Here is a 12,124-nt window from a genome sequence, read left to right on the forward strand (position 1 = left end):
AGCAGTGAGGAGAGGGGAGGAGAGGGGAGCAGTGAGGGGAGAGGAGGAGAGGGGAGCAGTGAGGGGAGAGGAGGAGAGGGGAGCAGTGAGGAGAGGGGAGAGGAGGAGAGAGGAGGAGAGAGGAGGAGAGAGGAGGAGAGGGGAGAGGGGAGCAGTGAGGAGAGGGGAGGAGAGGGGAGCAGTGAGGAGAGAGGAGGAGAGGGGAGAGGGGAGCAGTGAGGAGAGGGGAGGAGAGGGGAGCAGTGAGGAGAGAGGAGGAGAGAGGAGAGGGGAGCAGTGAGGAGAGAGGAGGAGAGGGGAGGAGAGGGGAGAGGGGAGCAGTGAGGAGAGAGGAGGAGAGGGGAGGAGAGGGGAGGAGAGGGGAGGAGAGGGGAGCAGTGAGGAGAGGGGAGGAGAGGGGAGAGGGGAGCAGTGAGGAGAGGAGCAGTGAGGTGAGCGGTGAGGAGAGGGGAGGAGAGAGAGAGAAGGACAGCGAGGAAAGGAGGAGGAAGGAGAGACGCATACAGAGGGACGAGGACAGGGAGGAGAGAGGAGCAGTGAGGAGAGGGGAGGAGAGGGGAGCAGTGAGGAGAGGGGAGCAGTGAGGAGAGGGGAGGAGAGGGGAGCAGTGAGGAGAGGGGAGCAGTGAGGAGAGGGGAGGAGAGGGGAGCAGTGAGGAGAGAGGAGGAGAGGGGAGAGGGGAGCAGTGAGGAGAGGGGAGCAGTAAGGAGAGAGGAGCAGTGAGGAGAGGGGAGGAGTGAGGAGAGGGGAGGAGAGGGGAGCAGTGAGGAGAGGAGAGCAGTAAGGAGAGAGGAGCAGTGAGGAGAGGGGAGCAGTGAGGAGAGGGGAGCAGTGAGGAGAGGGGAGCAGTGAGGAGAGGGGAGCAGTGAGGAGAGGGGAGCAGTGAGGAGAGAGGAGCAGTGAGGAGAGAGGAGCAGTGAGGAGAGGGGAGCAGTGAGGAGAGGGGAGGAGAGGGGAGGAGAGGGGAGCAGTGAGGAGAGAGGAGCAGTGAGGAGAGGAGAGCAGTGAGGAGAGGGGAGCAGTAAGGAGAGAGGAGCAGTGAGGAGAGGGGAGCAGTGAGGAGAGGGGAGGAGAGGGGAGGAGAGGGGAGCAGTGAGGAGAGAGGAGCAGTGAGGAGAGGGGAGCAGTGAGGAGAGGGGAGGAGAGGGGAGGAGAGGGGAGCAGTGAGGAGAGAGGAGCAGTGAGGAGAGGAGAGCAGTGAGGAGAGGGGAGCAGTAAGGAGAGAGGAGCAGTGAGGAGAGGGGAGCAGTGAGGAGAGAGGAGCAGTGAGGAGAGGGGAGCAGTGAGGAGAGGGGAGCAGTAAGGAGAGAGGAGCAGTGAGGAGAGGGGAGCAGTAAGGAGAGACGCAGACAGAGGGACGAGGACAGGGAGGAGAGAGGAGAAGAAAATGAAATAATGGAAAGAGGGAAGAAAGGAAAAAATGATGGAGATGGAAGGAAGGAATGATGAAAGCTGAACCAGCAGATGAACCGGAACATGCTACATTAGGTGGTACAGTTCTCTGTCATGGTTACTACTAATATTATCAATATTGAGTCATTAATATTCTATCATGACGATTTGTGGGAATAAAGCAGGCCCCAAATATATTAACCTAACAAGATATACATCAACAGACCATCCTCCATGAAATGGGCCAAAGCGAGGTTAAGGGCTGGAACATAGTTAACTGATCTTAAAATCCCGTTTTAATGTCCATCAACTCAGGGAAGAGTTAATGGAAGATCTGTCCAATCTGTTCCTGCTGCAAAGTAATCGTTTTTCAGATAGATAGAAGGATTCTTCTTCTATATGTGTGTGCCACGTGTAAATCAGCAGACCCAACCAGCGCACGCTAGCAATCAGTTCATGTTACAGTGTGTGGAAAGAGCCGTCCTGGGCTCCATTCACCAGATAGGATGTGGAGCCAGTTAGCAGATAGTGTCAGGGCTCATGTGGGACAGCAACTGGGGACACGCAATCACAACCAGGACGTGACACACACACACACACACACACACACACACACACACACACACACACACACACACACACACACACACACACACACACACACACACACACACACACACACACACACAACACGCACGCACACACACACACACCTGCAAGCAAGCATGCACACACACTAGGGCTGCTCGATTATGGAAAAAATCATTATCACAATTATTTTGGTAAATATTGAAATCACGATTATTCAAACGTTTTTTTTTGTTTGAAAACATGTTGCATTTATTCAGCATGTCACTCCCAAAAAACACTTTGTAACTGAGAACTTCGAAATTTCGCCTTAAAAAAATACACAAAATGGTCAAATAGAAAGTGTTCAAATCTAAAATAATGTACAGATATGTATCCAGCTGTTCTGCACTTTATATAAAACAAACAAAATATCGAAAACTCGATTATATTAGTTTTGTGATAGTTTGATGCTAAAATCGAAATCGCAATCAAAATTCAATTAATGGCCCAGCCCTAGCCTCCACCGATAGAGTCAGACTTACTGGGTACCAGCACGTCCCTATTGATCAGAATGGGATTTGACACCTTGAATGCCCAATTCTATAGAAACGAAGGTTCCACAGGTTCAAAGAACGTTCACTAAATCTCTCCAAGTCTTCTTCAAATGCAACCACTGAATGAGCACATTTCTCCATCATTCCCACTAAAGGGTTAGTTATGGTTCCACGTCGACGAAACACAAGGAGGTTGACACATTACATCCTTGCAGGACCCTCCTTGCGTCCACCGCAAGGGCCAGACGCGCGCCTCCCAAAAATTGCGGGGTGACGCAGCAGCAAGGGCTGTGATTGGTCCGCTCACTAAAACCCGACGCAGAACCAACGCAGGTTAACGCGAGAAAAAGCGGATGCATGGTCATTGCGCTGCATCGACGTGGAACCATAGCTCAGCCTTCACAGTGACGAGCGAGATTTGTGACATCCCTAATGGAGCCACCATGTCGTGACTCTTTATGCAGATCATGTGGTCCTGTGATATCTGGCTCAGCCCCACTTCATCAGGGGGGTCCCAAAGGGCTCGAGAACAGTGTTTAGCCTCGAGGCAGGACTCTGTGTGCCAGGTTATTCGGTGTAATACATAATCCTGACATGGGCTTCATTAGAATCGCTGCCATTCGTGATTTGCTTCATTATGATAAATTGCTCCACGTAATGTAAGCACTCGCTTCGTTTCAATACATATTTGACAAATTATGCAATTGGCCATTAGAAACCTGTGCATGTTTGAGTTTTGCAGTGTTTTGAATATTGAGGAAACGGCTAATACCCTAGGATTTCCAATATGCGGTTCATAATTGATGAGACATTCTTCATAATAATGGCCTTCCACTTAAACAGGTGTTCTTCGAGTTTCTGGTTGGGATCACGGTGTGCCTTTCGCCCTAAAAGGTTGAGAACCACTAGACTTCATCACTGTTTCGGAGATCTGACTTCATGATTCTGTATTCATGGTAATTGGTAGCCTAGCTATTGCCAGACCAAGCTCAATCGTAGATTGCACGTTGGTCCGGGGAAGCTGCCGTCATTTTCTTCAGCACAAGAGGCGTGATCTATGGGCCTAGTTCAAATGATTCTGTACGCAATTGGCTGCTTGCCGCCGCTTCCCTGTTGTCATTGTGTTAAACCAGCCAATAGCGTGCCAGGGGGAAAAGCCAGCTTGGTGATTGGCTCCCGCAAATACTTATCGGAAGCAGAAAGAAATGCATTGCTCTTCTCCAGACCCTTCTGCAAGGCGAACTGAAGGCGCCGGCAGAATGGGCGGGGCTAGCCAGCCTAGGTAATTGGTACATTGTTAAAGTCCATACTAAGTCGCACCAAATGTCCCAATGCACAAAGTGCATAATCTAATCCAGACTGTACAAACTAACTACTTAACTAACTACTTAACAAACTAATTAACAAACTGTGGGTTCTGCCTTCAGAATGCAACACCACAACAACACAAAAGCCCGGAACGTAAAAGATGTGATAGGATGCTTCAAATCTAAAATAACATCTGTGCAGGTTAAAACACAAGACACATTAATCATATACGATACGATACGATAATACTTTATTTGTCAGTAGGGCACAAAAATTAGTTTTGCGTCCCTGGGAAGGCCCCTCAAAACATTTAGGACATTACACGTAAACAAGTACAAATGACACATGACATGAAAGCACAGCGATTCACAAGCAGCACAGATGACAGATAGGCAAGCACAGGTGTTGACAAGAAAGACACAAGTACAGACACATGACACATGACATGGCACAGCCCACAGAGCACACAAAACACAAATGACAGGTAAGGCAATTTACAAAGACATACGAAGACTAATACCCATGGAATCATAAATGCGCTGGAATGTCATCTTAGTTTGTTCAGTAATAGAATGGACTGATGTACAAAGGAGTTTTTAAGCGAATCATTTTTTCCAGCAATATGTCTGGCTGAATTGTATTGAACGCCGCTGAAAAATCAAGAAAAATAATAATCACAACATCATGGAGAAAACCTTACACCAGTACTGATGAAGAGGCTAAATGAGAATAATAATGGTAATGGAGGTCCACAGATTGAAGTTAATATGTTTTTGCTACCATCACACATTACTCAAATGAAAAGAGTGCCCTTCTTAGAGTTACTCACTCGCTGAACAAAAAACAGAACCCAAAGCAGTCGATTTATCAACCTGACAGGGCAGGTCAAAGGGTGATACTACACCACCAGGTGTGTGTGTGATTAGCCGTTTGAAAATCAGCTTTTTCCTGTGTTTTAGTGACATCACATAGGGGCCTGTCCACCTAGATGTACGCTGGATAGATCCGTCCACCTGCCTACCAAGACCACGTTTATGCATAGCAGGGTATTTAGAGAAACAAATCCCCCCCTCCGTTTTCAAAAATAACATTCTGCACACAACATCGTTATCAAAAAAGTTGTCATTTACATCAACCCGCATAAATACGCCGTCAAGCGCAATTATAACTATGCCAAACCCATTAGCGGCAGTGTAGGGAGAAGGATAAAGCCATGCAAGCCAATCAGAATCGTCTGAATCAACAACAACGAAAAAATGCCCATTCACACCCTACGGCAGGGATGGGCAACTTTCATGATAAAGAGGGCCACATTTTTCATCATCACCATCGGAGGGCCACATGACTGCACACTTCAACTAAACGTGAGCTGAGAGAAGCTACACAATTTTGAATTTGGTAGATATGATTTCCTGTATTCTGGTGCATTTTGGGGATGGCCACTACCTAAAAAATCATCCAGAATCATAACCTATGTACGGTATGTTAATTGAACCAACATACATTCATTTCATGTTTTCCATGCTCAAACAGCCACATGAATGGTCAGTATTTTTATCAGTGCAAAGGGCTCACATACATCATCATTCAATGAAGTCAAAAAACTGAAAAACAGTGGCCCAACATTAAGTGCAACAACTCAATGAACTCAAACCCAACAAGCAGTTGTAGTAGTTGTAGTGGCGACTTAAGTGGATCTTTAATGATCTTTAATGACTGATATCGCTTCTAAGCAAACTAGACGCATGGGTTTGCCTTCGAATTCTATGAATTCTTCTCATCTTTCTTGACCGAGTTTTCTGTAACTCGATCAATTATTATTATTACATTTTTTATTTATTTTTTATTTATTTTTATTATGTGCGGGCCTGACTGAGTAAGGATGCGGGCCGCACTGAGTGAGGATGCGCATGCGGCCCGCGGGCCGCCAGTTGCCCATCCCTGCCCTACGGTAAATGCGGATACGGACCGTTTCGTCCGGTCCCGGAGGTGTTTCGGCCGTAAATGGGTCCGTCGCCTCTGAGCTTACGAATCCCGAGTGCTCCGGGAGAACCGGAGCAATACCACCGGAAATCGGGGCGGCAGTATAGAGACAAAAAGTCAGACCAAAATAGATAGAGTAGTATAATATCTGATATGTATATTATATATATATATATTGTATTTGACGTTTTGTACTTATATTATACTATATACCTGACATTTTTATTTTATTGTTTATTGTTATTGTTCCACTGCCTTGGCAATGAGTTGTAACAGGTCATTTAACAACATTTTGAGGAGATAATCTGCGGGTTGGTGAGGGGTGTCACATGCCACCGCACACTTTTTGCACTTTTATCCACACAAAGCAAAATCATCTCTACAGATGTCATGTTTGCGATTTTCGATGCCGTTCATTTGTGAAACGACAGTCACCACAATCTAGAGGATTTATTGCGTAACATCCATAACAACGCTGAAACCAGACGGAGGTATGAAGGGTAGTTCCGGGGGCAACGTTTGGGGCGACGGATGAATTTCGTCCGGATCCGGAGGTATGGATCGGCCTTAACGCGAGCGACTTCCTGTTCCTTTCAAAACAACAGTTTAATTCATTTTTCACAATTTACCGGCTCTCGTTTTGAAGAATAATCACCGCGCCATTCGTTTCAATGGGAATCACGATGGTCTAAAATTTCAACATAAAGTGTACATATTTATAATTTGAAATTCGTCCCAACCTTTATACCACAGATACTATAGGGTCTATAGCATATAACCGCGTTTTCTGTTGCAGTAAGCTGACAGCAGTAAGCTGACAGCATCGCTAATTAACACCGCAACTGCAAATGAACCACACGGAGATAACCATGGCAGCCTGTCAAACACATTTTCTTTTTGCGATCATTCTGCGCATGCATCTGCCGTGTTGATAAACAAATAATCCCCTTATATGGCGCGAGGTTCGTTCGTGTGCACAGAGAGCGGGCGCTCACATGATGTTAAGCATTTTGTGGCGCAGAATGTGACGCTTGAGAACCTAAAACCCTGTTTCTCCCAGTTAACACGAGTTTCTAGAAATAATCGTTTTCTGTGATAAAAACTGTTTTTTTTGTGTTAATGAGGGCAAACCGCGTGGAAATATCAGCGTTTTACCCTTCGTGTAAACGGGGCCCAAGTGAACTGTAGCAAATGTTGCTTATCTATCCAAAACAGGGGTTCATGGTGGTCCTATGCATCCAATGTACCTGCAGGCGGGGGCTGAGACCGCCCCCCCTAACGAGGTAACTCAGGTGTACCCGTTCCCCTAGCGAGGTAGCTCAGGTGAACACCGTTCCCCTTAACAAGGTTTCGGGCAGAACACTCATTAACCAGAGGAGAGATGCCTGGAACACAAACCTCCACCCGACAGAACAAGCTTTACATTTTATGTTTCCATTCTCTGCAGAACCGAGCAGACTCTCCTCCTCCTCCTCCTCCTCTTCCTCCTCCTCAGGGGATTGTTTTTCAGTGAAGAAGCGAGTAGAGAGACATGCGTTCAGTTGTCACTCCGGTTTCCCCCTGTGCACGGTGCCTCTCACCCAGTCCCTCTGGAGTGGAGACGCTGTCTACCAACACACACTGCTGTCGCTGCGGTGGCAGAGTGCCCCCTCTACCCCGGGGCTCTCCAAAGACAAAATGGAGGGGAAGAAAAGGCACAATGCCGTTATGTGCTGTATGTCATTACAGGTCTGCATAATGACGGTGACTGGGCTACGACGGGAGAGAGTCTGCCGGGGATAACCGGGGAAAACAAAGGTTTGGCCCTGGGGATGGTGCTGCTCCCACATTAGATTCAGTCTGCGACGTCACCGCTGTCTGCCAAGTAAACACACGTTCTCTCCCTGCATGTTGTGGAGCACCAACAAACCAAGGGAGAAAGGCTGTTTCTATGATTAAAACAGCCCTGATAAAACACAACACATTCAAACCTGAGCAAGGAACATTGTACAGTGTTTGCAGCCCTATACTCTGAATAACTGTTTTTCAACTGCAGGTGCTACGTCCGATTACATTCCTGAAATGTGCACATTACCAATAGAAAAAGTATGGATCATTAAAAATGTATGGATATGAATATCATTCAGTAAATATAGTATTATTGCTTGTTATGTTTCCAAAATCTTGTCATTTTCTGCATTCCATAATCCTTTCCATTGGATTATGGAACAACATCATTGATGTTTGGTGGGTTGCTAAATGACCCAACTGGGAGCATGAGCAGCATTGCTGACTTTCTCTCTCCCCTCTCCCCCCTGGCCAGGACCTTCCTGCAGTTTGATGTGTATCAAAGGGGTCACTCTGGGGTCCCCTCTGCTCCTCCACTGCCTGCGTATTCATCTACTGGTTTAGTTTAGTTTAGTTTAGTTTATTAAAGATCCCCATGTGACCGTTTGCATTGAGGTGGTCTGTGTAACCTCTTGATGACGACTTAGTGGCACACCTGAAGTCTAAGGTTGGGAACCGCTGCACTCGACCACTTTCCTCGACAACCACGAGGTCCTCACACATGAGAGGCAGAGATAAGTGCTGCTACACAAGGTGGCCGTAAAGGCCAGCTGCAGGTAACGAAGGAACGTTGCTCATGTTAATGACAGCCGTGTCCTGGCTGTGATTGTTACACTCCACCACCCTCTGATCACTTTCAATGAACAGGTCCTTATCCACACACACACACACAACCATACAGACAAAACCACACACACCCAAACACACACACACACACGCAACCACACACACGCACACACACACGCACACGCACACACACACACACACACACACACACACACACACACACACACACACACACACACACACAAATACTGCCACACACACACACTACCAGACACTCAGAAAAACACAAACCCAACCACATACCACACACACACACATATGCAATCACACACACACACACACAGACACACTGTGCGCGAGGAGGAAATCACTTCAATTACCCTCCCTCCCGAGGCCTTACCGGGTGCCGGGTTCACCAGACAGAGCGTTAAAGCAGCTTGACACAACACACAACGCCACAACACCTTCCAGCAAACAATTCATTATTCACGCCGGCAAATCAAATCAGTTGTGAGGCCATCCGTTTCTCTCCAGCTCTGTCTCTGTCTCTCCCTCATTAAGATAATTTTTTAAAAATATATATATATATATACGCTTTCCAAATAACGCATTTTACATAACCTTGCTCGAAATCATTAATTTTAATTAAGAAGATCAAGTTAAAATGTCAGTCTTTATAAACAGCAGAAATCGTTCTTAAGGGAATCAGCATTCTGCTTGGATTTAGCGCCTGCGACTGATTCGATTAATTCCAGAAATACGTTGACTTGTTCAAAGTGCGTGAATCAGGTCAGGATATTGTATATTTCAATAACATAAGGAAGCAAAGTTAAATTGATTCACCCAGCAACACCGCCTGTGCTTTACAATCTAAATCAGTTCAAGCAGAGCGGCCAAAACAACACAATACATGAGGAGGACTAATACATTACTAATAATACACTAACCACACGAATCAGGGCTAACAAAACTATGGGTCTAAATGTAACATCCAAGAGTTCAGGGTTACGTACCAAAACAAACACTTGGCTGGTAGATTCTTCCACTCAAAGACAACTGTGGGAGTGTGCGTGGACGATGGCTGGTTTTAGCAGCCTCACCTGGCCGTGTCTGACTGGAGTCAGGGGCTGGGTTTGGCTGCCCACCAGACAGGTTCAACCAGCCATCACCACACACATCCAGGAGATCTACTGCATGGCAGCGGAGCACCCTCGCCATGTTCAATATCAAACAATTGTAATGAACTCGATTTTTAACACCACCACCCTGCGTCCGTTATCTGGAGAAGCCCAAAATAAGTCACCTAGGTGGAGTGTGGTATTGACGTTTGCTACAACAACTATTGTTCATTCTTGACCCGTACCTGCAGAGAGACCTCCTTATTCCTTTGATTCAGAGGCTGTGGTTTCACGGGGCTAACTGTGCTGAGTTGTGTCTGCTGTCGCCGGGCGGAGAATATATCTAGCTCATTCTGAAGAGGAGGGAGGCCAGCCATAGTCAGAGCTTGATTAGTTAAAGAAAGTGAGGTACAAAGAGAGATAGAAAGAGTGAGGAGGAGAGAGAGTAAAATAAAGCGATGTAGAAAGAGGGCGATGGATTGAGAGAGTAAAAGAGTGAGGTAGAAAGAGAAAGAGAGGAAAGCCTTAAATCTGGGCTTCACACATGGTTACTCATAGGACACTGTATATAATTATTCTAATCCCCCGAAATATGAATGTTTGGAATAATTAGGAGATAATTATTACAATGATGGCAGAGCTAGTAATAAGTACATTCATTAAATGACCCCCTGTAGGGAGACAGGTATTTACTAGAACACCTCCTCCTCCCATTTCTCTCAGCTCACTTTCACAATAATTACGGCTTGCATATTGAGTTTTGCATTCTATGTTTTGCAGACAACCAGTTAACATGTGTGATACGTAGTATGTCACTGATCAACCCTCACTTATTCACTCTATCTATAGAACCAAGCCAGCCAAGCCAATTGTTTAAACTCAAGTGTGTGTATGGGTCGTCATTGTACTTAACCACCGATGAAACAATCCAATCCACACTTCTAATGTGACTCTGATAACACTCATAACACATCAGTGTCTGAGGAGGCAGACTTCCAGGGCGTCACTTCAGAAGTCTGGCCATGCCTGACATTTCCTCCTGCCAGTATATCCTCCTATAGCTGTTCGTTTGATGGTTGAGATACTCCAAGATGGCAGGTTCACTGCTGCCCTATACATGAAGGGGGGCTTGAGTGACTCCATTACATTACTGGTGCTTACACTGCAGTAAGTACAAGGCCCAAGTGGGGATGAGTAGGACGACTCAACCAATAAGGACTTCTCAATGGGACTATGGGAGCTCTGCCATCTCAGCCCAGAGAGAGAGTAGGAGAGAGAGATTGGGGTAGGACGAGAGTGAGGGAGGGAGAGAGAGGTAGACAGAGGGAGTAAGAGAGAGTGAGGAGAGGGAGGGAGAAAGAGTGAAGGAGAGGGAGAAAGAGAGCGAGAAAGAGGAGGACGAAGGGAAAAGGAGGCAGAGAGATGGAGAGAGAAGGGAGGGAGAAAAAGTAAAGAGGGCAAGAGTGAAGGAGAGAGAAGGGAGAGGGAGGGAGAAAGAGAAAGAGGGAGGCAGAGGAAAAGGGAGAGATTGCGTGGGAGATCCAGAGATCAGGGGAGAGGGAGGGAGCTACACCCATCACGCTTCCACCCTTTCCCTGATTCTCGTGCCTGATGTCGATTGCGAGGAAGAAATTATGAATTAATTGGTGCTGCCTCACTTAATTGCTCTGCTCGTTTCTTCGCATCGGCCTCGATGACGCGCTCGCCCTGGCCTGGGTCATTCCAGGACGCGCCGTCGGCGCTGAGAGCCTCGGTCTCAGAGGGTAGCGTCTGCCTGGCCCTGGTTGTAGATGACAGCGAGGCCGTCCCACTGTGTGAATGATAAATGCTAAACGGACGGCGCATTTCTAACCGAGGCCACACAAAGTGCTTTACAATATAGCCTAACCTTCGCCCATTCCTGCACACATTCACACACCTACGGCGGTGTCAGCCATGCAAGGCGACAGCCAGCTCGTCGGGGGCGGTTAGGGTGAGGTGCCTTGCTCAGGGACACCTCGACACTCTGAGCTAGGAAGAGCCTGGGATCGAACTAGCAACCCTCCGGTGCCGCACATGAAGAAGATGGTGTGCAGTGAAGAGATGTGTGCCGCCCTGCGCCATGACTCCTGCTCTCTCGGAGGAGGACTGTGTACGGTTCATGGTACTCTGGGCCAGTGTTCGGTAGTTCTTTTGTCTGTTCTTGTCTTTGTTTATTCCAGACACAGTGTGTGTGGAATGGAGCCCAGTGGCTCTGAAACAAAATCAATTTCTGAATAGTTTTTTGTACATCTTAATTGGATGTGATACAAGGATTTGGGATGGGATATTATTTAGGTATGTGTGTGTGTGTGTGTGTGTGTGTGTGTGTGTGTGTGTGTGTGTGTGTGTGTGTATGTTTTTTGTGATTGTGTGTGTGTATTGGGTTTGTAAGTGTTTCTAAGTGTATCTCTGTGTGTATGGGGTGTGTGTGTGTTTCTATGTGTGAGTGTGTGTGTTTATTGTGTGTTTTTCTAAGTGTTCGGTGTGTGTATGGGGTGTGTGGGTGGGTGTTTCTATAAGTGTCTGTGTTTGAGTGTGTGCTTCACAGAGTGTGTGTATTGGTGT

At 46.9% G+C, this 12,124-nt stretch overlaps 1 protein-coding gene across 1 annotated transcript in view; it reads right to left on the minus strand.

Annotated features, from left to right (window-relative positions):
• The window catches only part of pitpnm3 (PITPNM family member 3), a 62,320-nt gene that overhangs the window by 13,313 nt on the left and 36,883 nt on the right, over nt 1-12,124 (minus strand). The window lies entirely within an intron of this gene.

Source organism: Gadus chalcogrammus, chromosome 16 (genome assembly GCF_026213295.1).
Source record: "Gadus chalcogrammus isolate NIFS_2021 chromosome 16, NIFS_Gcha_1.0, whole genome shotgun sequence".
Lineage (NCBI taxonomy): Eukaryota > Metazoa > Chordata > Actinopteri > Gadiformes > Gadidae > Gadus > Gadus chalcogrammus.